At 40.6% G+C, this 21,946-nt stretch overlaps 1 protein-coding gene across 1 annotated transcript in view; it reads right to left on the reverse strand.

The window, feature by feature from the left end:
* The window catches only part of LOC124288524 (muscle M-line assembly protein unc-89-like), a 185,524-nt gene extending 181,075 nt beyond the window's left edge, over window positions 1-4,449 (reverse strand). The window contains exon 1 of the mRNA XM_046725046.1: window positions 4,175-4,449. The gene's annotated coding sequence lies outside the window, so the exon portion shown is untranslated. The remainder of the gene's footprint in view (window positions 1-4,174) is intronic.
* Between the last annotated feature and the right edge of the window lie 17,497 nt (window positions 4,450-21,946).

Consider the following 21,946-nt stretch of genomic DNA (forward strand, 5'->3'; position numbering starts at 1 on the left):
ATATAGAAATGTGAAATAGATTTGAAGTGTTAATTTCACAATATCCAGTGATCAACAGCATGAGCATTGATCTGCGCAATTGGGAACCGATGACATGTGTCAACCAAGTCAGAGAGCCTGACCACCCGATCCCGTTAGTTGCCTCTTACGACAAGCATGGGTTAATGAAGATCAATATTCTAACCTGGATCCTGGGTCAAGAGGCAACTAACAGGTAGTGGTCAGGCTCACTGACTTGGTTGACACATGTCATCATATCCCAATTGCACAGACCCGTGAAGGTCCGGGTTAGAATATTGATCTTCAGTAACTCATGCTTGTCGTAAGAGACGGCTAACAGAATCGATTGTCAGGCAAACATGTCATCGGTTCCCAATTGCTCAGATCGATGCTCGTGCTGTTGATCACTGGATTGTCTGGTCCAGACTCGATTATTTACAGACCACCGCCATATAGCTGGGATATTGCTGAGTGTGGCGTAAAACTAAACTCACTCACTCACCAATTGCACAGATCGATGCTCATGCTGTTGATCACTCGATTGTCTGCTCAAGACTTTTACAGACTGACGCCATGTAGCTGGAATATTGGTCAGTGTGACGTAAAACTGACCTCACTCACTCCTACTTTGACCAAATTGGTTGTGTTTTAATATGACATTCAGTGCAGTATGTATTACTACAAGATATGAAACTGAGTTTGCCTAATGTTTTCTGATCTGAATGGTGAGGATAACATAACAGTAAATTCCACTGTGTAATATTGGAGTAATAGATTATAAAAGTTCATTTGTGTTTTTTTTAATAAAAACATAAACATACATTATAAATCACCCTTAGGTTGGCCATTAACCACTATAAAACAACAGTTCAACATCATACAATGACTGTTTACAGATAAAGTAAGGTAAAAATTGGCATTTTTTAATACTAATTTACTAAACTGTTTTAAGCAGAACACTTGCTCTGACACTAACAATTTCTGAGACTAATAATATATACTGACATACAAAAGAAAGTATACAACCGAAAACTGCATTTGATTGAAACATTACAAACATTACGAGTGAGTGAGTGAGGGAGGGAGGGAGCGAGGGAACGAGGTTTAATTCTGCCTTGAACAATATTCCAGTTATATCACTGCATGTTAAATTTGGAAGAAAACCCGAAGTGTTCATGGTTTCAGATGTTGACCTCTTTGGTGAAGCCAATAAACATATGGGGGCGGTGGGGTAACCTAGTGGTTAAAGCGATTGCTCGTCTAGCCGAAGACCCGGGTTTGAATCCCCACATGGGTACAATGTGTGAAGCCCATTTCTGGTGTCCCCCGCCGTGATGTTGCTGGAATATTGCTAAAAGCGGCGTAAAACCAAAACTCAGTCAGTCAGCCAATAAACATATGGTCCTACCAAACCTTGAAACAAAATCAAGGCAAACTGGTATTCGACCACACAATCACTGATATCTGGCAAAGCCAAGGCTCACAACTCTGCACAGTGAGTTGCAGTGCTTGTACTGGGCCACCCTGCTCTAGATCACCATGTGGAAAGGTTCCATCATATCCACTTCTCATCTGTATGAAATGACAGATTTTAAATATTCATAACTGGCATTTTACTTCAGTCTATTGGCCCTTCAGTACAATATTGTTCACAGAACATGTGTAGGAAGATAGAAGATGCTTTCAAGGCCTCACCTTTAAAATTATAAATCTTTAATAAGATATTTCATCTTTATAAAATTTTATAACTGAAGTGTACGGATTAGCTTATTTACCTGACTCTTTATGGCATAATCTCTTGGTTGTTGGTAATTGTAGCATTCAGAAATATACCAGTTATATGATATAAACATTAGAGGAGGACAAGACAAACCAGTGAGTGATATTACGAGCAAAGTCCCATGACCTTAGCATATAAGATGACAGGCACTCAACAAATTCTGATAAGACTTGGGGCAATGGGGTAGCCTAATGGTTAAAGCGGCACGTCACGCTGAAGACCCGGGTTCGAATCCCTACATGGGTACAATGTGTGAAGACCATTTCTTGTGTCCCCTGCTTTGATATTGCTGGAATATTGCTAAAAGCGGCGTAAAACCATTCTCATTAACTGATAAGGCCTAAAAAAACAATGTTGTGGTTCCGATTACCAGACCGACCCCTTGAATTCTGGTGCCGACCCTATTGTTTTTAGGTGAACTGAATAAAATAAGCTATACCATTGTTGACAGATACCAGATACCAGATGACATCGGTCATTCTTCTGATAGAGAAAGTCGATATGATCGCCGCAAGCTTGATTGAATAAACAATTACTCATTGATACATGAGTTATTAGTTTGTACTTTCCTTCTAAAAAAAACATGTTCCTAACAAACAAAAATTCCTACCTACGTACCCTAAATTTTAAAGAGGTGTAATTGGAACCACAACATTTTATTTATTTGGCCTAATCAATACTTCTAATCCTCATTCCCACAGTGTAATTTTTTAAATAATAATCATTAGAGTTGATTTGGTTTCAATTGATTTTGAACACTTGCATGACAGAATGTCACCTTATTGTGGAAATAGCACCAAGTGAATTGGGTCATGGATTTTCATAACTTTAGTAAACAACCAATCACTGGGGAACATGGTGCAAGAAAACCAAGGACCATTGATTAGATTGGTTGGTTGGTTGTTTTACATCGCACTCAGCAATATTCCAGCTGTATGGCAGCGGTCTGAAAATAATCAAGTCTGGACCAGACAATCCAGTGATCAACAGCATGAGCATCAATCTATGCAATGTGGATACCAGATGATCAACCAAGTCAGCAAGCCTGACCACCCGATCCCGTTAGTCACCTCTTACAAACAAGCATGGGTTACTGAAGACCAGTTCTAACTCGGTTCTTCACGGGTCCCTTTGATCGGAACAAAATCGGGGATTTGAACCCAAGTCAGCTTATCCTGACAGCATGGGTTATGCAATGTTTTCTTCAATTATCTTCATTACTTTGGCTTACACTTAAAAATAACTGACAGTGTATTGGTTTGGAAGCTGTCATTGAAAGTATTTTGGAAACATTTCCAAAGAACACTCTTTAGGTGAGACAATATTTATTTATGAAATAGGAACATTATCCTCATTTACCTGGCAAAAAATATAGGTATAGCAGCTGTTGCTTTATCAAAATCGAAGAGTGAATGAGTGAGTTGTGTTTTATGCCTCTTCTAACAATATTCCAGCAATATCACATCGGGGGACACCAGAAATGGGCTTCACACATTGTACCCATGTGGGGATTCGAACCCGGGTCTTCGGCATGACGAGCTATCGCTTTTAACCACTAGGCTACCCCACCGCCCCTAATTGTACAGCATATGAGTGAGATATATTTGCCATAATGCTTCGACAGGAGATTACCACCATGAATGCCGAGGCAGAATTCGAAGTGACAGGGTGATTGGTAACTTGTAAACATCATTGACTGACTTGTATGAAGCATTTATACATAGCGACAGTCACTTGTCAGAAATGACAGGAGATGATTGGAATGGTATTGTAATCATAATTGACTAACTTATACGAAGCATTTATACATAGCGGTATGACATTGAAAATAGCAGCTATTTTCATGTGCATCAGCTATTTTCATGTGTGATTCACTTGAAGAGAGATGAGAGAGTGTTTCATCCAGTGTTTTGCAGTATTCCAGCAATTTCACAGCATGGGACACAAGAAATGGGACACATAAGTTAAAGGGAATGGACCATGGACAACTCTCTCGTTAAAGGAATCTCTCTCTCTCTCTCTCTCTCTCTCTCTCTCTCTCTCTCTCTCTCTCTCTCTCTCTCTCTCTCTCTCTCTCTCTCTCTCTCTCTCTGACTCTCTCTCTCTCTCCTAATTAAGTTGACGCTCTCTGATAATTATGTTGATGCTCTGCTCTATAAATGATACCTCTCTGCGTGATTGTGTGATTATATCACAACCCTTATACAACACAATACAAACCTACAAAGCCGCATGCTTCGAGTGACAGTTCATCCACAGTCGTTACCCAGCTGATAATTCAACGCGCCTCATCACACGTACTGCACCCAGCCTAGAGATTCACCGTATCTCGATATGCACTATGCAAACATTCCTTGATAAGACAAAACACATATCAACTGCTGACAGACCTACCTTTCGTCCAAACACCCACTTGTAAATCCAGCGTCTTGCAGGTCTAACTACAAGCAGTGTCAACTCCGTAGATTGCCGACAGTATACGTTAGGCTCTGTCAACCATATGCGCATGCGTTGGAGCCTGGCTCAGCAAAGTGTTGTATTGCATTTATATGGAATTCGTGGTAATTTGTCTTGTTCCAAGGATAGAATAGATTATGTTTGCAACCGGGATTCAGGAACTTTTTTGTTTAGATGCGAAACATCTCTTAGCCTGTCCTTCGATGTCACATGATATTCGGGTGGAGAAATTAGACTTCAGCATTGATAAGTCACCCGTGACCGGCGAAATATGTCAACAGGCGAGTCCTTGATGTTTTGTGTGTGAGGGTCTATATTTGGGGGACAGCTTGGTACGAAAGATAATTGATTTACAATTTCTTGGAATTAATTATCTAAGGTGTGTGATCTTCTATAGTTTTATCAAAACGATGGTCGGAATTCGGGTTTGCACTCGTTCTCAAGAACCTAAAGGGCGGTGGGGTAGTCTAGTGGTTAATGCGTCCGCTCGTCAGATCGAAGACCCGGGTTCGATTCCCCACACGCTTACAATGTGTGAAGCCTATTAACGCCCCGTGATATTGCTTGAATATTGCTAAAAGCGGCGTAAAACCATACTCACTCACTCTAGAATCTGTGCGATTAAAGGCAACGGAGCGATGGTCACACTCACTGACGTGGTTTGTCACGTGTATATCCCATTTGCATAGATCGATGCTCATGACGCCAATCACTGGGTTGTCTGGTCCGGACTCGATTATTTGTCGCTTTTTTATTCAAATCAGGTATGTGTGCCTGCTTTACACAATCTCCTAAATTGTTTATATTGTGTCAGTTTCCAATCCTCATTGCTTATATCATATTCTCCTATACCGTATCACGTTGCTTATTTAATCATGCTGTGATCAATATCTGTCAAATATAGAAGATATTAATAACCTCGGCGTGAAGAAGCTCTAGATCCGCACTGTGTTCAAATTTCACCACAGCGTGGCTGTACTTGTAGTTTGAACGGAACGACTGATCGAATGGATTGGCTTGGTTTGTTGTTTAACGCCGCACTCAGCAATATTTCAGCTATATAGCGGCTGTCTGTAAATAATCCAGTCTGAACCAGACAATCCAGTGATCAACAGCATGAGCATCGATCGACGCAACGGGGATACGATGACATGTGTCAACCAAGTCAGCAAGCCTGACTACACGATCCCATTAGTCGCCTCTTACGACAGGCATGGGTTACTGAATTCTAGCCCGGATCTTCACGGGTCTGATCGAATGGACTATACGCTCACGTTCAGTAATCGGTCGTGCCACGGCGATCCGCATTGTCTGGAGCTGGAAGCGTTCTGGAGACGGATGCTACCAAGCTCAAACGGCGATAGGTTTATTACCGTCTTACACCCTGCTGACATGGTTGGACGTGTCAAACGACCAGGGAAAATTATTTTCTTGGGCGTTGTTATATGATTGCCATTTGCCTGAGTGTGCCTGAACCTGGTTTTGTGCAGTTTTAGCAATATTCCAGCAATGTCACGGCGGGGAATACCAGAATAGGACTTCACGAATTGGGGAATGAAACCCTGGTCTTAGCGAGGCGACCAGATGAATTGGGTGGTCACGCTCGGTGACATGGCTTCGTGTCAATGTACACTCCGGTCTGTATCGTTGCTCATGATATCAATCACTGGCTTGTCTTGTCCAGATTAAGGTTCGCTGACTTGGTTGACACATGTAATTCTTTCCTATTTGCGTAACTCGATGGTCATGTTATGACGTATGGTATATTTGGTATTACACTTTCTCAGTAAAGTACAGATTCTTGTACCTTTGTTGGGTTGAGTCCCATCCAGGATTCGAACCCACACTCTCAGAGCCAGGCACCTAATCGCCAGCACACAAAGCCAGCCGTCTAACCCGCTCAGCCAGCGCAACTTCCATGATCGATGTTCATGATGTTGATCACTGGATTGTCTGGTCCATACTCGATTGTTAACAGATCACCGCCATATAGCTGGAATATTGCTGAATGCGGCATAAAACAACCAACCAACCAACCAACCATTCTGATCAATGGTCCTTGGTTTTCTTGCACCATGTTCCCCAGTGATTGGTCATTTACTAAACTAAACCAAATCTTGTCCAGATTGGATTGTTATCACTGGAAGTGAACATATAGCTGTAATATGAATACGAGTTTCATGCAAACAAAAAAATGTGTATTTTGTATTTTCACAAATTTCAAACAACCGTACATTGGGCACCCCCATGTCGTACCTCAGGACAGTCAACCCCGGTTATACAAAACACATACAGTTGACGTATTGTATAACGAAGCGCTCTTTGTCTACCTGGTCACAATAATGACCAATGATCAATACCCGTGATTCTACAGTACCGACAGACTAAAGTGTAAATGTCTTGTTCACATTACATCGTAATATTACGGATTATATGATAGAGTATATGATATACTGCTTCAATAGCGTTGTCCATAACACACTTCCCCAAGGGTTGTAACAAAACATTCTTATAGATATTGGTTTGGCGTGTTGATGGTGTTGAGCAGTGGGAAGAAGGATTATCCTGATTAAGAAGATTATCATTGTTACAATGTCGCAATCCGTTTTGTATTGGTTCAGATTAGGAACAAATGTTTGCTCGGGCCCGAGGTGTTGGATTTAATCGTTTGTTTCATGCACGTTAGATGATGCTGTTGGAATAGTATTAGGCACGAATGAGTGAGCGAAGAGCGTGACCGATAGGGTGCTTTGTGCATGAAGCGGGTGCGTGCATGAGGCGTGTGCGCGTGCGTGCGTGTGTGTGTGTGTGTGCATGCTCTGCTACATGACTGTCCCAGGCTCTGATGGAGTGGGAATTATGTATGCTGATACTGTTGCAGCCATTCATCTGGCTTCACAATGATAATGCTTGACTTACACTTAATTATATCGGGGCGGTGGGGTAGCCTAGTGGTTAAAGCGTTCGCTCGTCACTCCAAAGACACAGGTTCGATTCCCCACATGGGTACAATGTGGGAAGCCCATTTCTGGTGTCCCCCGCCGTGATATTGCTGGAATATTGCCAAAAGCGGCGTAAAACTAAAACTAAAACACTACATTATTTCAGAATTTAACGTAGTAAAAAACAACGGGTTAGTGAGGACATCTGTCGAGAAAGGAAAGGTTTTCTGAAGTGGAGGATGTAAATCGATATATATAGATGTAACGTCTGGGAAGGTTGAGAGAGATGCTATATGGAGAAGTTAGAGGCTTTATGGTGGATTCAGGAAGGTGAGGCTGTTTGTGTGACTCTTTCTCTCATGGCAATATTCCAGCAATATCACATCAGGGGACATTAGTAATGGGCTGCACACATTGTGAAGGGGATTAAAAATGGGCCTTGAAGTGACAAACCAACCAATATCTTGGATCTTACAAGTTTAGAATAACCCCTCAAAACAAAACCCTGCTAAACCACTGAATATCCAGAATTGTACATTTTTGAATGCTGTTGTCATCTACAAAACACTCTTCCCATCTTTCTCTCAGCATTCGGCAATGTACCAGCTATATGAAGACCAAATGAAAACAATCGACTTTATACCAGACAATCCAGGGACTGATGTGACGAGCACAGGGTCACTGGCATACAATGTCATGTATCAACCAGCCTTACCACTCGAGTCTGCCAGCATAGCCGGATCCAGAGGGCGAGCGCAGGGGTGCGCACCCCCCACCCTCCTTTGTCCTGAAAGTTTATTAAATGACCATTGAAACTCTCGTGAAAATGAAGTGTGCACCCCCACCTTCTCAAGAGTGTGTAATCCACACACACACACACACACACACACACACACACACACACACACACACACACACACACACACACACACACACACCTCTTCTTTCTCAAAAAGCTGTATCCGCCCTTGTCCTAGTCGCCTCTGTCCACATCCAGAAGACCTATAACTCGCTAGATTACTTGTCATCTTACCCCGAAGGTGTTGATCGGTAGTTGTACTATACTCCCCATCAAAAGTTTAGACTCACTAGTATAAATGTAGCAACTTACTTCAGTCAAAATTGGCGAATTCTTAACAAAACTTTACACCAAACCGCAGCTGTTCCCATGAACGATATTTACACATGCTTTTTAGCAATTCGATGCATGATCCTCGTACAATTCATCTGCATAAAGCTTGCAGTTGGTCCCCCCAAGTTAGTGGAGAAACTCATCTTCGATGTAACCATATATATATACATAACATATAGTGAGTGCTTTAGGTGGGTCTAAACTTGATGGCTAGTATATAATCACTTGTTTGTCTGGCCCACACACGTTGGTCGTCTCGAAATCCGGTTAACTGGAACCTTTTTCCAGGTCCGCAAGGGTTCGACACTATTTAGATGAGACTCTTGCCGACTTGGTCGTTAATTGAGTCATTCACACACTTCTAAAAATTACGAATCCTTCACTTAATACCGTTTCTTATAACATTTCACAGCGTAATATATATTGTCTTGTTTCGCCAACATCTGCCAAGCAAGAACTAAAGTTGATTTGCGCGAAAGAAGTAAAAATCATGGAAGCCTTTTGTGTTAACATGTATCTGAACAGGAACCGGGAGGGCTGAATTCATTCCATCTGATCCTTAAATCGATGATAATGCAACGAGCTCAATTTTCAACTGTCCAGACGAACGTAAACGTATTACAGTTTGACTGGTCACTGACCTCTGCTGCGCCGACAGACGGTATCCAGCTGGGGCCGTTCTAACAATGTTCTTTCATCACGCGATCCACAGATAATTTCATAAATAGTCACACGAAACAATATTTAGCATCATTAAAAACAATGTTTATGTTTTATATATGGTGACGAATGTTGTGAAATACGTGATCTTTATAAACAACCAGGAACCCTATTCTCGTAACGTTCGTAGGCCTTAGAACTTCTCGACAGTCATTCAGCACAATGAGAAATGTCTCCTCAATATGAAATGGAGTTTTAATGCCCTAGATAAACGAGGATGTTCCAGAATAGCAGCCTGGGGTTCCAGACTACTATAGGTTTGTTATTCTATCATTTCTTTTCGATCATGAACTGAAGTTCGCGGCAACCTTTTGTCTGGCGAAGAAAACCGCCGGGCGAAACAAATAATCCACTTAAACTTGGATTTGACCTTAAGATTACAAGATCGTCGAAACGGTACTCGTCTGAAAGCAGTGGCTGTAATATTGAGGGGGCCAAAACACAGCTATGATATTTGTATCAAATGCATCACCGAGTAACCAATTTCTGTTTGACTCTTCTTCAGCAATCAGGGGCAGTGGGTAAGCGAGTGAGTTTAGTTTTACGCCGCTTTTAGCAATATATCAGCACTATTACAGCGACAGGGGCAGTGGAGTAGCCTTGTGGTTAAAGCGTTCACTCGTCACACCGAAGACCCGGGTTCGAAACCCCATATGGGTACAATGTGTGAAGCCAATTCCTGGTGTACCCCGCCGTGATATTGCTGGAATATTGCCAAAAGCGGCGTAAAACCAAACTCAGTCAGTCAGTCTTCACTTATCTTCATTACTCTGGCTTACACTTAAAACGTACTAACAGTGTATTGGTTGGGAAGTTGTGTCATTGAAAGTATTTTTGGAAAGATTTCCAAAGAACACTCTTTTGTTGAGACAACACACTCACTCACTCACTCACTCTTCATCTATCATCAAGCATGGGTGTATACGGCACTTTCTTTCGTCCGGTAGTGTATTTGCTGTATGCAGTAATGCCATGTTCCAAACAAAATGTCGAATGGTTACTTTTAAAAAGCAATATAGTTTGCTTCTCATTTTCAAGAAAAGACCCGAAAGACAAGAACTGGTTTATCTGTATGTTTTCATGTAAGGGTTTGCAAGCTGACTTGTGCTATAGGAGATCTATATTGCGACATACCTCAGAGTACACCGGTATGGACAAGACAAGCCTTACATTGTCCAAAAGCCACCATGCATGCCGTCGGGATTTAATGACACCCATTCATGTACCCATAAAGAACCTCCGCGAGAGGTCACCCGTCCCAGAATTACTGGATTCCTACAAGCACCGTGACCAACCCCGATTGCCATTGACCGCCTCCAAGAATGTGACATACCCGTGACCCTTGCGTGTCAGCTAAACCGAGAGGGGCTTGAGGTATATAGTACATATGTACCCCTTATGTTATATCGAGAGTCTCTGTACTTTAAAAGTTAGATATAAATATGACAAGGAATATTATTAATAACAACTAAATTTACTTCATAATCATCAAAATCTGTATTACGTATGAAGGTCACAGGCCATATGCACATTGATATTCATATTCTAAACAGGTATGAAGGCGTGAACGAAAAGAGGAGACAATTTCTTAAAAATTCATAGCATTTACCTGTCTACTTGCGTAGATTATCTTACATACACAGTGAAAAATATCAGTAACATATATACATGTATATGTATACCTGTGGTGGAATGTTCAGGAATTTTAATACCTATTTCTATTTTTCTAACTTTTCTCTCATTTTGTATGGATAACAGATAAAACGAGCTAGATTGTTAATGTCTTAAGTTTTGTTTTGTTTAATAATATTGCTAAACGATATCATATCAACTTGCAAATTCTTTGGCAAAAATCTACCCCGAAGTTCTTTATAAGCTGGATATTTCAACAAAAGTTATATTCATCTTCTAAATCTACTTTACATACAGGACAATTTCTTTGAGATACATCAATAGTTTGCCACTTTCCTACGTTATTCTTTAAACGTAAGACACCAGCTCTTAATTATCCATATACATGTATAGATATGACAAGGAATATTATTAATAACAAGTACTTAATTATCCATACTTACGTTTAAGCACTCCTTCAATGTGGATTCGGGCAATGGTGGTAGCGTTGTGGTTAAAGCATTGGTTCGCCAGGGTCAAGAACCGATTTCGATTCTCTACATGGGTACAATGTTTGAAGCCTATTTCGGTTGTCCTCTGTCGGGATATTGCCGGAATATTTTGAGCGGTGCAAAAGCCATGCTCATCAAATCAATATAGATTCAAAGGTATCCGTGTTCAAAAATTTAAGTTAATTCTTGCCTCGAACGTGTAATGTTTAGAATAGAACAAGGGATAGAAAAAGACGCGCCAGGTGAGCTCGCCCAGTTCAGGTGCGCTACAAGTTCAAAATGCATAATTGATATCATGATTGATAAATTATAAAAGAGGGAGCTATATTCAAGTGCCCTTTGCAGAAAAGTGGTAAAAACATTCCCAGTTCGGCGAAAACTTTTTGAGAATTCAACAAAGTGTTAAATTCAAGTCAACTGCAGCTACCCAGAGAAATGAAATTCGTCTCGTATTTAAAGAAATAATGTCTTCAGATGACATAGCAGCGAAAACCTTGGAAACGTCTCGATCGAATCAATAACTGTGTTGTGTTCTGAAATACTTATTTCACAATTCTGTTTCAGCCTGACTAGTGCGGTGCGGTGCGGTGCGGTGCGGTGGTGGATATTGCGTCAGCCGGAAGAGCAGAGGTTCGAGACCAAATGGCTTTAAACGTTGGTATACTTGTAACTCCGCCAAAATGGCCACGACATTTGACTGATTGAGAGTTTGAAGCAAGCCATGGTCAGCTGCCTCGGAGTCAGTATAATGTGAAACTGCTGCATGAGATCGCAGTGGGCTAGCTCTAAAGCACCGGTACAAGTCTTGGTTTAGAAGCCCCCTCCACACCACCCAAGTCTAACACTGCTTTCCGTTAAAGGTAGATATCGATCGCTCATTGTAATCGCTGCTTAATGCCCAAAACAAGGCTGAATACATTGTACACTATATTTTAGGGGCAAGGGGATGTTTCTGCTACAGATCCAAGCTTGCACTCGAGATCTTGTTGTGGTAGTGATAACACCAGTGTTGTGTGCTAAAAAAGAAATTCAGTTGTAATGTATTAGGTCAAGTTTCACTTTAGGTCGAGCCTTTGAGTTGGATCGATGGGTTTAATTTAAAGTTTTCATTTTTCACAGTGTTAGTTTCTGCATTTTTGAGTGAGGCGAATTATAAATCTCTTGTGAGGATCTGTATTTTATAAACATTTAAATCAAATTCAGTCAAATATAATCTTACCCTTTCTTATCTGCCTTGAAAAGTACAAATCGACTTTCAATGGTATAATGTATCATACCTCTCAGTTTGACAATGTAACGACAACTAACGCAATACACGTAAACACATCCATGTAGTTCATGCGATGATCACCCGTAAAGGTCCGGGTTAGAATATTGATCTTCAGTAACCCATGCTTGTCGTTAGAGGCGACTAACGGGATCGGGTGATCAGGCTCGATGACTTGGTTGACACGTGTCATCGGTTCCCAATTGCGTAGATCAATGCTCATGCTGTTGATCACTGGATTGTCTGGTCCAGACTCGATTATTTACAGACCGCCGCCATATAGCTGGAATATTGCTGAGTGCGGTGTACAACTAAACTCACTCACTCACTCATGCGATGATCTTTCCTGATTAGATAAGTAAGAAAACCTACACATCATTGATGGTCTATTGTGCATATATATATTCGTCCCTAGTTGATTAACTTGAATTTAATTGATATTCTACTGAAATAATAGCACAGTATATCAACCTTCAAGTATGTGATTGTGTGTGCGTGTGTATGTTCTCGCGCGTGTAAGTGCGTACATGCGTGCGCATGGCTGTGTGTCTCTGTCTGTGTGTGAGAGGAATCCAGTCTGGTAAAGCCATGAGTACGCACAGTCTGTGAGCATAATTTCTTTCACAAAAATAACGCACAAATTTTACATATTTGATAATCTCGTCTCTGAATAGTATATATATGTTATACGTCGCCATTAAGTAATTCATTCATCCGCGACATGTTTTCGTCTCATTCGTACCAGGAAGATCCTCAATAACCCAACTAATGATGGAGTCAATGCAAAACGTACCTATTTCATTCGCTCTGCTGATGTGATAATAACAGTTCATATCGGTCGAAGGACAAGTCATGACACGTTTTCTTTCTCGTTTGAGTTTCTCATTTAGCGGCAATGGGAAAGTTCTTGTGCTTAAATGTAGTCGTTAGTTTCCAAATGAGAAATCAGTTCCGCGAATCGGAAAGAAATAATGAGTCCCCTTGGCCATTTTTCTTCAAGAATGTCAGTACCATGCAGCCAATATAACCACAAAACCAGCACCTTGCAGTTGTCAAATGGGTGGCTCTAATTGCTCTATGGGGAATGTTTATTTCTTTCTTTCCAACATGTACTTGTAAACTGAATATGTGAAGGACTTTCTTGTACCGTTGCAAAGAAAAATAAGTTTTTTGTCCTGTCAAATGAAAAGTGAAGATAGCAACGATTTTGTAAAATACGAATTTAAAAACTACTCCTAATTTTTCATTATACTTTTTGGGGGGTATCAATATTTACTTGGTGATTTGTATTCCCCCGATTCTGTTCTTAACGTGTATGTGTGAAGCCCATTTCTGGTGTCCACCGAAGTGATATTGCTGGAATATTGCTAAAAGCGGCGTAAAACCATACTCACTCTTAACAGGGTGTAAAATGTCCTTGGCTTCCACAGGCTTAACTGGAACAATTCTTCAAGCGAGTATAAATATACCTGTCATGGAGTCAGTGCTGTAGATACACACATCGCTATTTTGTGTTTAGAACTACTATAGGCGTAACTGGAGCGTGTAGACGCCCCATACTTCTACATAAGCTAAGGAGTTAGTCACAGAGGCACGAGATAATTAATCACTGGAAAATTGTTTACGTGATATTTGGAGCGTTTTCTAAAGGCGTCCCCGATATTGACCGAGGATGAAATAAATGCTGTAAGTTTCAAGTATTTCTGTTGACTTTGAATTGTGACATTCATACAAACATATATGGTCCAAACTGAAATGTCTCCGACAATTTATATTTACCCACAACACGCCTTGTGGTACAAGCAGTTGCGTCAGATCCGGTTTGAGATCACTTTTTCAAAATGGCTTCTGTTGCGGACATGTTTGAAATCGGATTGGCACTGTGTGAGCACTTGACTAGATGTTACAGTGGTATATGCAGTAACAACGTGATGCACTTTCTGATAGAATGTCTTTGGGGATGTCCATACTTTTACTTACAATGTTGCCTATTTACAGGTCTGAAATTTAGGATTTACCCTGGAATTACATTTGATCTAACCTTTCAAACTTTCAGCTCCTTGTGACCTGCGTCAGTTCAAGTTGATATGACGCTTATACCACGTGATACAACAGCCATGTCACTAGATTGTGTCCCAGGAATAATATATTGTGTCCGTTTGCGTGATAAATTATTGGGCCCATTCCTCAGAGCCATATAGTGTCTCTACTGTGTGATATGTTGTGTCCTCAGTGTCATGTAGTGTGTCAGATGTGTGATATGTTGTGTCCTCAGTGCCATGTAGTGTGTCAGGTGTGTGATAACTTGTGTCCTCAGTGTCATGTAGTGTGTCAGATGTGTGATAACTTGTGTCCTCAGTGTCATACATATTGTGTCAGCAGATGTGTGATAACTTGTGACTTCAGTGTCATATAGAGTGTGTCAGATGTGTGATAACTTGTGTCTTCAGTGTCATATATAGTGTGTCAGATGTGTGATAACTTGTGACTTCAGTGTCATACATAGTGTGTCAGATGTGTGATAACTTGTGTCCTGAGCGTCATATATAGTGTGTCAGATGTGTGATAACTTGTGTCCTGAGCGTCATATATAGTGTGTCAGATGTGTGGTAACTTGTGTCCTGAGTGTCATATATAGTGTGTAAGTGGTGTGATAACTTGTGTCCTCAGTGTCATATATAGTGTCAGATGTGTGATAACTTGTGACTTCAGTGTCATATATAATGTGTCAGATAACTGTGAGTGTCATATATAATGTGTCAGATCTGTGATAAGTTGTGTCCTCAGTGCCATATATTGTGTCACATTGGTGGTACGTTGTGTCCTCAGTTTTAAAGAATGTGTCTGTGTGATAAGTTGTGTCCTCAGTTTTAAAGAATGTGTCTGTGTGATAAGTTGCGTCCTCAGTTTTAAAGAATGTGTCTGTTTGATAAGTTCTGTCATCAGTTTTAAAGAATGTGTCTGTGTGATAAGTTCTGTCCTCAGAGATATGATATTTCGTGGTCAATTGAGAATATTGTCCGCTCTTTGCCTGGGTAAGAAAATTGATTTCAAGAAATTCTTGGAATGTGTATGTGTCGTAACAGAGAGAAATCGGAGTGATCTACAGCAACTTCGATACGATACATCACGTCTGCGGAGCATTACCAATGAGTAGATGACGTTTCCCACAAGCTCTATTGAATTCTTGGAAGATGAAAGGTCTAACTAGTGACGACTTGACAAATTACACGTATCTGATCAGACACTCCGTCTCAACACAAACACAAAACTTCCTTGGTAGATCTTCAGCTTCAAAGCCTTGTTTTATTGATGAATAACTCTTTTGGTGCATCTTCAGCATCAATATATTTAACGGTAATCGTTCGATGCCAAAGGTTGTTCTCGCTCAGAGTGTATCAAAGTAATGTGACCTTTTGGCATAACAAGAATGTTAATGGTGCAGCGAGTCGCGTGTTCGTTACATGTAGGTTAATTCGTTTTTGCTTTTGGGCTGTTCTGTCAAGTCTACTAATTATATATATAGCGACCGCTCTGAGGCGCTGACATTTTTCTAGCCCAAAGAAATGATATTTAGGCTTCAGATACGGAAAGATCTCTATTATGCAGCATCCAAGGCCCCCTTGCAGGCGGTTTAACACTGCAGTGACGTTTTGTTGTGCTGGAGAGGTGCATCATACGTATGCATGTCGCGTAATGAATTCAAACCCAAGAAATTATCATCTGTAATTCAGTGGTTTAGCAATTGTAATTTGTCAAACCATCAACATTGTTTCAACCAACAGACAGTGTATGTAACGTTTAAGGACCTTTCAGAAGCGATTGAAAAATACTCTTGGACAAGTGTTGAGCATTGTTTATTAATGTATATTGACGTTGTTTAATTTTACCATGTATTTCCTTGGAAATGGGTAGTTTTTGAAATCTTGTCTTATTGATTTCCTGATGACACAAAGTGGGACGTTAAAAGATGGTACTTCTTATAAACCTCCCGGGCGCTTGCGTTAATGGGATAAAACAAGTACTTGTTGTCTGGGAGTCTGACTGTTAAGTGTCCTTGACACGATATCGTAGGACAGCAGTGAGCGAGGGAGTTGTACGCCGCTTTTAGCAATATTCCAGCAATATCACGGCAGGGGACACCAGATATAGGCTTCACACATTGTATCCATGAGGGGAATCGAACCCGGGCCTTTGGCGTGACAAGCGAACGCTTTAACCACTAGGATACCCGTTGTCGTTGAACATTGTCCTCATTCTATATAACTGCGACTTACTAAACTAGGCCTTGGTGTTTTGTTTTACCTGACAACGCTCTGAAATGAATTAAAGAACATTTTGCGAGATTCCAAACAACCATTTCTAGTCACCCGCTACATCTATATATCTATAAAATTGTCCTCATTCTTCATTATTGCGACTTACTAAAACTTGGCCTTGGTGTTTTGTTTTACCTGACAACCCTCTGAAATGAATTAAAGAACATTTTGCGAGGTTCCAAAGAACCACTTCTAGTAACTCGTTGCATAAACATGGAATTCCTTTATAGAATGCAGTCAGTATATTCTGGTCGTTAGTGGCGACCAAATGGATTGGGTGGCTACCTTGGGTTTTGAAAGTTTTAATTTTATAGTAAAAAGCATTTTGATGGATTTACTCCCATCTGTCATTCATCCTATTTTATACTACACTGTATGTTTCCCAGATGTACTAAAGTGGGTGGGCAGGGGAAATTAGGTGCACCCCTACAGGTGTAGAGGTACAGTCCACAGAGTCCTGTGGCGTGAAACCTAAACCACTCACTGTGTTATATAAGAAACGCGTCAGTATAAGTGACAATATTTTAATACATTCCTCCTTCCATATGCATCCGTACATGAAACAGTCAGTTAAAAGGCTAGGTCAACTGCTTTAATCGTAAACAAACATATATAAATATTGTTATTTATATTCTTAAACATACTTTGTAAAACAATCTAATGCAATAAGTACACTTGAAAAGAATACTGAAAAACTGTCTGATAATTTGTCATCCTTGGAAAGTTTTAGTTGAATGTCACAATTTGAGTTATACCCCTGTCATCATTTTTTAAGGATAGATTTGTATTCTTTATCCACTGACCACATGTCTAAATGTTATCAACTGCTGCGAGAAGAAACGAACTATCATTGCTACACTGGCTTTAACCAAGAACCAAAAATCTCCGTTAATAGGGTTTTAGGGATCTTACTTGTAACCAGTCGGATAGACTAACGCTTAGTCTCTGAATATATAATTTTGAAAGTAACAAATAAACCCATTTAAATTGAAAAGGAGCCCCAGTCACATTGGAAACTCAGGGTCCCGAACCACAAAGCGTTCGTAACGTTACGACCTGTCGTAACTCTATAGTTTATCATAGGCTGACGAATGTCGTTGCGCTACGAAAGTTTCGTAGATCGGGACCCGAAACCTGAACCTGGGGATACTAGACTTGCTTCTTTTAGGGCTTTTAGCATTTCAGGGAGGGCTGGGCATTTGGGAAAATAATGTGGTTCAGGGACTGTGAGACAGACTACCAGTCAGAGTGCGTTGACTCATAAGCCGTTTGTAAGCTCCAAGTTAAACTGTTTCACGCGATCTCAGCCGTTTTAGTTGAAGACAGGAGTCCAAACAATAATTCTTTGTTGTCTGTTGCATAACAAACACATCAGTATGTCGTAGACGGGAGCTGATCTACATACTTCAGAGACCAAATCCGTGTTATGCAAGCCGCCATTACGGGGATCTGTATAGCGCAACACGTGAGAATAAGCAACGTTTTACGTAACACCATGGTCGACCACACTTCGAAGCCGTTCTTTTTGTTCAATGTCGTTCACCGTCAAATATTTCGTGAATGCAAATTTTGTAATGAAACTGGCCATCTCTCGACACTGCTATTTGAAACTTCAAGGTGTTGTAATTGTTCACTTACACAACGACTAGCTTGTCATTTCCTGCTTATGTCTATCCACGCATTTTATTTCAGGACGCGGAAGGCTATTTTCTGATGACGTTGTAGGAGTGGGTTATGTCACACAAGAAGTGATGTGTAGAGGATTGGTGTTTAACGTTTAAGCGGCAAGATTACTGCAACGTGCATCCCTGTGGTTGTGTGTGTGTTTGTGCAGGCGTGCGTGTGTGCACGTGTGTGCTCGTGCGTTTGCGGTCTAACGCTGTTCTTAAGCTGTGGGTTTATTGTACTAACCTACCGAGATACCATGTCGAAGTTGTAACATGCATACCCAGTTTAGAATGTTTATTATGTTTTTCAAAGTCACTAGAATCTTTCCTATTATTAAAGCTTAATTATTATATAACGGCTAAACACGTAAACGGATTTATTAAAAGGTTAAAGGCATCACAGGATATTGGGTTTGTTTGTTGTTTAACGCCACGCTCAGCAATATTCCAGCTATATGGCGGCGGTCTGTAAATAATCGAGTCTGGACCCGACAATCCAGTGATCAACAGTATGAACATCGATCTCGGGATACGATGGGATACGATGACATATGTCAACCAGGTCAGCGAGCCTGACCACCCGATCCCGTCAGTCGCCTCTTAAGACAAGCATGGGTTACTGAAGATCAATTCTAACCCGAATCTTCACGGGTGGTATTCTGTACAAACCAAGTCACCTTGACTGACCGCCTAATCAAGGAGCCTGGTTCAGACTACATGCATTGCTGGACCTATTCTTACCCATCACGACAAGCATGGGCTACTAATTCTAACCTGGTGATAAGTATCACTATAGAACGTTTGCTTCCAGAGATGCAACCCTCACTACCTCACAAGTATTTTTGCAATCAACAGTATGCAACAAGATCCAAGTGTCAGAAGAGGTATGGTGAAGTCTGACCAACACAGAACATGTTTAGAGTAACAGTAGATAAGACTTTGTTTGGGCAGTTTAACTCTGTTAGAAATAGTGAGTGGGTGAGTTTAGTTTTACGCCGCTTTTATCAATATTCCAGCAATATCACGGCGGGGGACACCAGAAATGGGCTTCACATATTGTACCCATGTGGGCAATCGAACCCGGGTCTTCGGCGTGACGAGCGAACGCTTTAACCACTATGCCCCACCGCTCGATGTTAGAAATAAATATCGTGAGTTATGCAGACCAAGAAAAGATCATACGAAGGCTATTAAGGTACTTTTAGTTTACTCCCGGGATGGTAATTCCGAAGTATTTCGTCCAACCTTAGGTAATGTAGCTCTAATAGAACCTTTACGAGTGCTTCAACAACGTTGCAGTAAACGATGGATAAAGTACTTAAGCTAGGTTTTAAACATTCAATAAACAGTTTCCTATGTTGAATTTGTTGACTTTGCCCCAAACGTTTCAAAACAATGTTTATAGCCTTGTGCCACGATATTCTTTAACCAGGACGATGGTCTGAGAGTATTTTATTTCCATTACACAAGAAAAGTGGTTTACATGATGTGATAAACTACCGCGCTATTTCCTTATTGGACATATGGGGGAAAATATTTACGTGTGTTATTCATAATAACCGTTTAATGCATATAACAGAGACATTTGATTTGCATCCTGCGGATCTTCGCCGGTTTTCGCAAAGGTTACTCCACAACAGAGAAGAGTTTGTTTTCTGAAGTCTTATTCTGGTATATTTATCAAATTCGAAAACTGTATTTTATTGTGTATTTGTTGAAAAGATTCGGTAAGCTTTCTATTCCGTTAATATTTGTTTAATGGTCTGTTTGCTTCAAATAATGTTCATGGTAGTAGGTTAAATATGATAAGAATTATGTACTAAAAAATAAAGTTAAGGTATCAGAATGTTCTATATCTAAACAATTTGAGTGGCAAAATTGTATTTTAAGTCCGTTCCTTTTATCTCTATTTTTGTAAACTAGTTACAGTCAGATATTAAACAAAAGGGTGGAAGAGGTAATTTTATTAGGGAAGAATTTGCAGAACGTTTTTGTTATTTTATGCAGAAGATTCATGTTTGTTTGCACATAGTGTTTTCCCTTTTCATCATTAAAGTTGAAAAGCTTCTTTTACGTACTTCTCATCAAGATTGAATGCATTTCACCTATATCTTGTTTAAAAAGTTTGATACACAGGTAAGCCATTCATCTAATATGCAGCTGAAATTTGTGGAAAGCAATCTTGGGTTACATTGGAAATTGGTGGGTGCGGTGTGCACGTCTTGCATCGGCATCAGGCCCACCACTCTTAAATTGTAATATGTACCTGGTTGCTAAACAGAATTCCTCGTCTATCGGTGTCTGTATTACATTTTGTTTGCTTATTTATTCTTTTTTTTTATGTGCGCCAAAGAACATTAACAAACTTTGTCGACGTTCAATCCCACCGCATCATACAATCATAATGACCCTGTTTTTCAGTGGACCTGTGAATTTCGCAGAAGCGCGTTTTCGACTAAGAGTGATTATTTTAAGAGCGCTTCTGAGAACAGGTTTCGTCCGGACAGACTTGGTTGTCGCGCAAGGGACTTCAGGCATGGAGAGTGTTAATCATGGTCATCAACTTGGGGTTGGAAAGGTGAGGTGAAATTGGGTTTAACGTCGTGCTTGAGAATATTTCGCTCATATGACGACGTGCATGCGTGTGTATGTGTATGTGCGGCTGCTTGTACTAGCCCAGACTTAGGCTGGTTTTATAGTGCTAGCCCACTGAGATACCATGCCGCAGTGAAGCATGAATACCCCACTCAGACACATTATACTGACTCCTAGCCGACCAGTCCTTGTTGTACCCACTAATGCCGAGCGCCAGGCAGGGACCAACAAGTACCATATTTTAACGTCTTTTGGTATGACGCGGTCGGGGATCGAACCCGCCACCTTCCACTCTCCGCGGATGCTCTAACCACTACACCACGGAGGCGGTCTACAAAATTAAGAAATTGCATCTAAAAATTGTGAAATGCACACCTTTAGAGTCCCTACAAAAGACATGTAGAAGTTCATTCAATTCTGTTGAGCAGTTTCTGTGGAGAAGTGGATAGACTTCATCCCCTGTTACACTATCATCATAGAGAAATTCAGCAAAATGTACCCAAGTTCAAATGTCTCTAAACTTACAAAAAAGCACAATAAAATACAAAAACAAAATACGAGAAGCACACCATTAGAGTCCCAAGAAAGCCCATGTATAAGTTCTTGAATTCCACAGAGCGCATTTTTTTGTGGAGAAGTGGATAGAGTACATTCCCTGTTTCAGACTGACGGAAACCCTATATGCCCCCAGCCATATATAGCGGGGGCATAAAAAAGATACCTGGTTCAGAATATATGAAACTGAATTGAGTGTCGCGCAAAACTTTTCCATAAGTATATTGTCCTAATGTTGCAAGTAATGTAATCCTGTTTATCTTGCATTTCACACTTTTGGGACTGTCATGGTTCCAATAATCCACTCTCATCATTCAGTATTACCCCAGCTTGTGAAGTTCGACAAAGAACAATTCAATTCTTACCCCCAAAACAACACAAAACACATA

Source organism: Haliotis rubra, unplaced genomic scaffold (genome assembly GCF_003918875.1).
Source record: "Haliotis rubra isolate DU_JTF1 unplaced genomic scaffold, ASM391887v1 Scf42, whole genome shotgun sequence".
NCBI lineage: Eukaryota > Metazoa > Mollusca > Gastropoda > Lepetellida > Haliotidae > Haliotis > Haliotis rubra.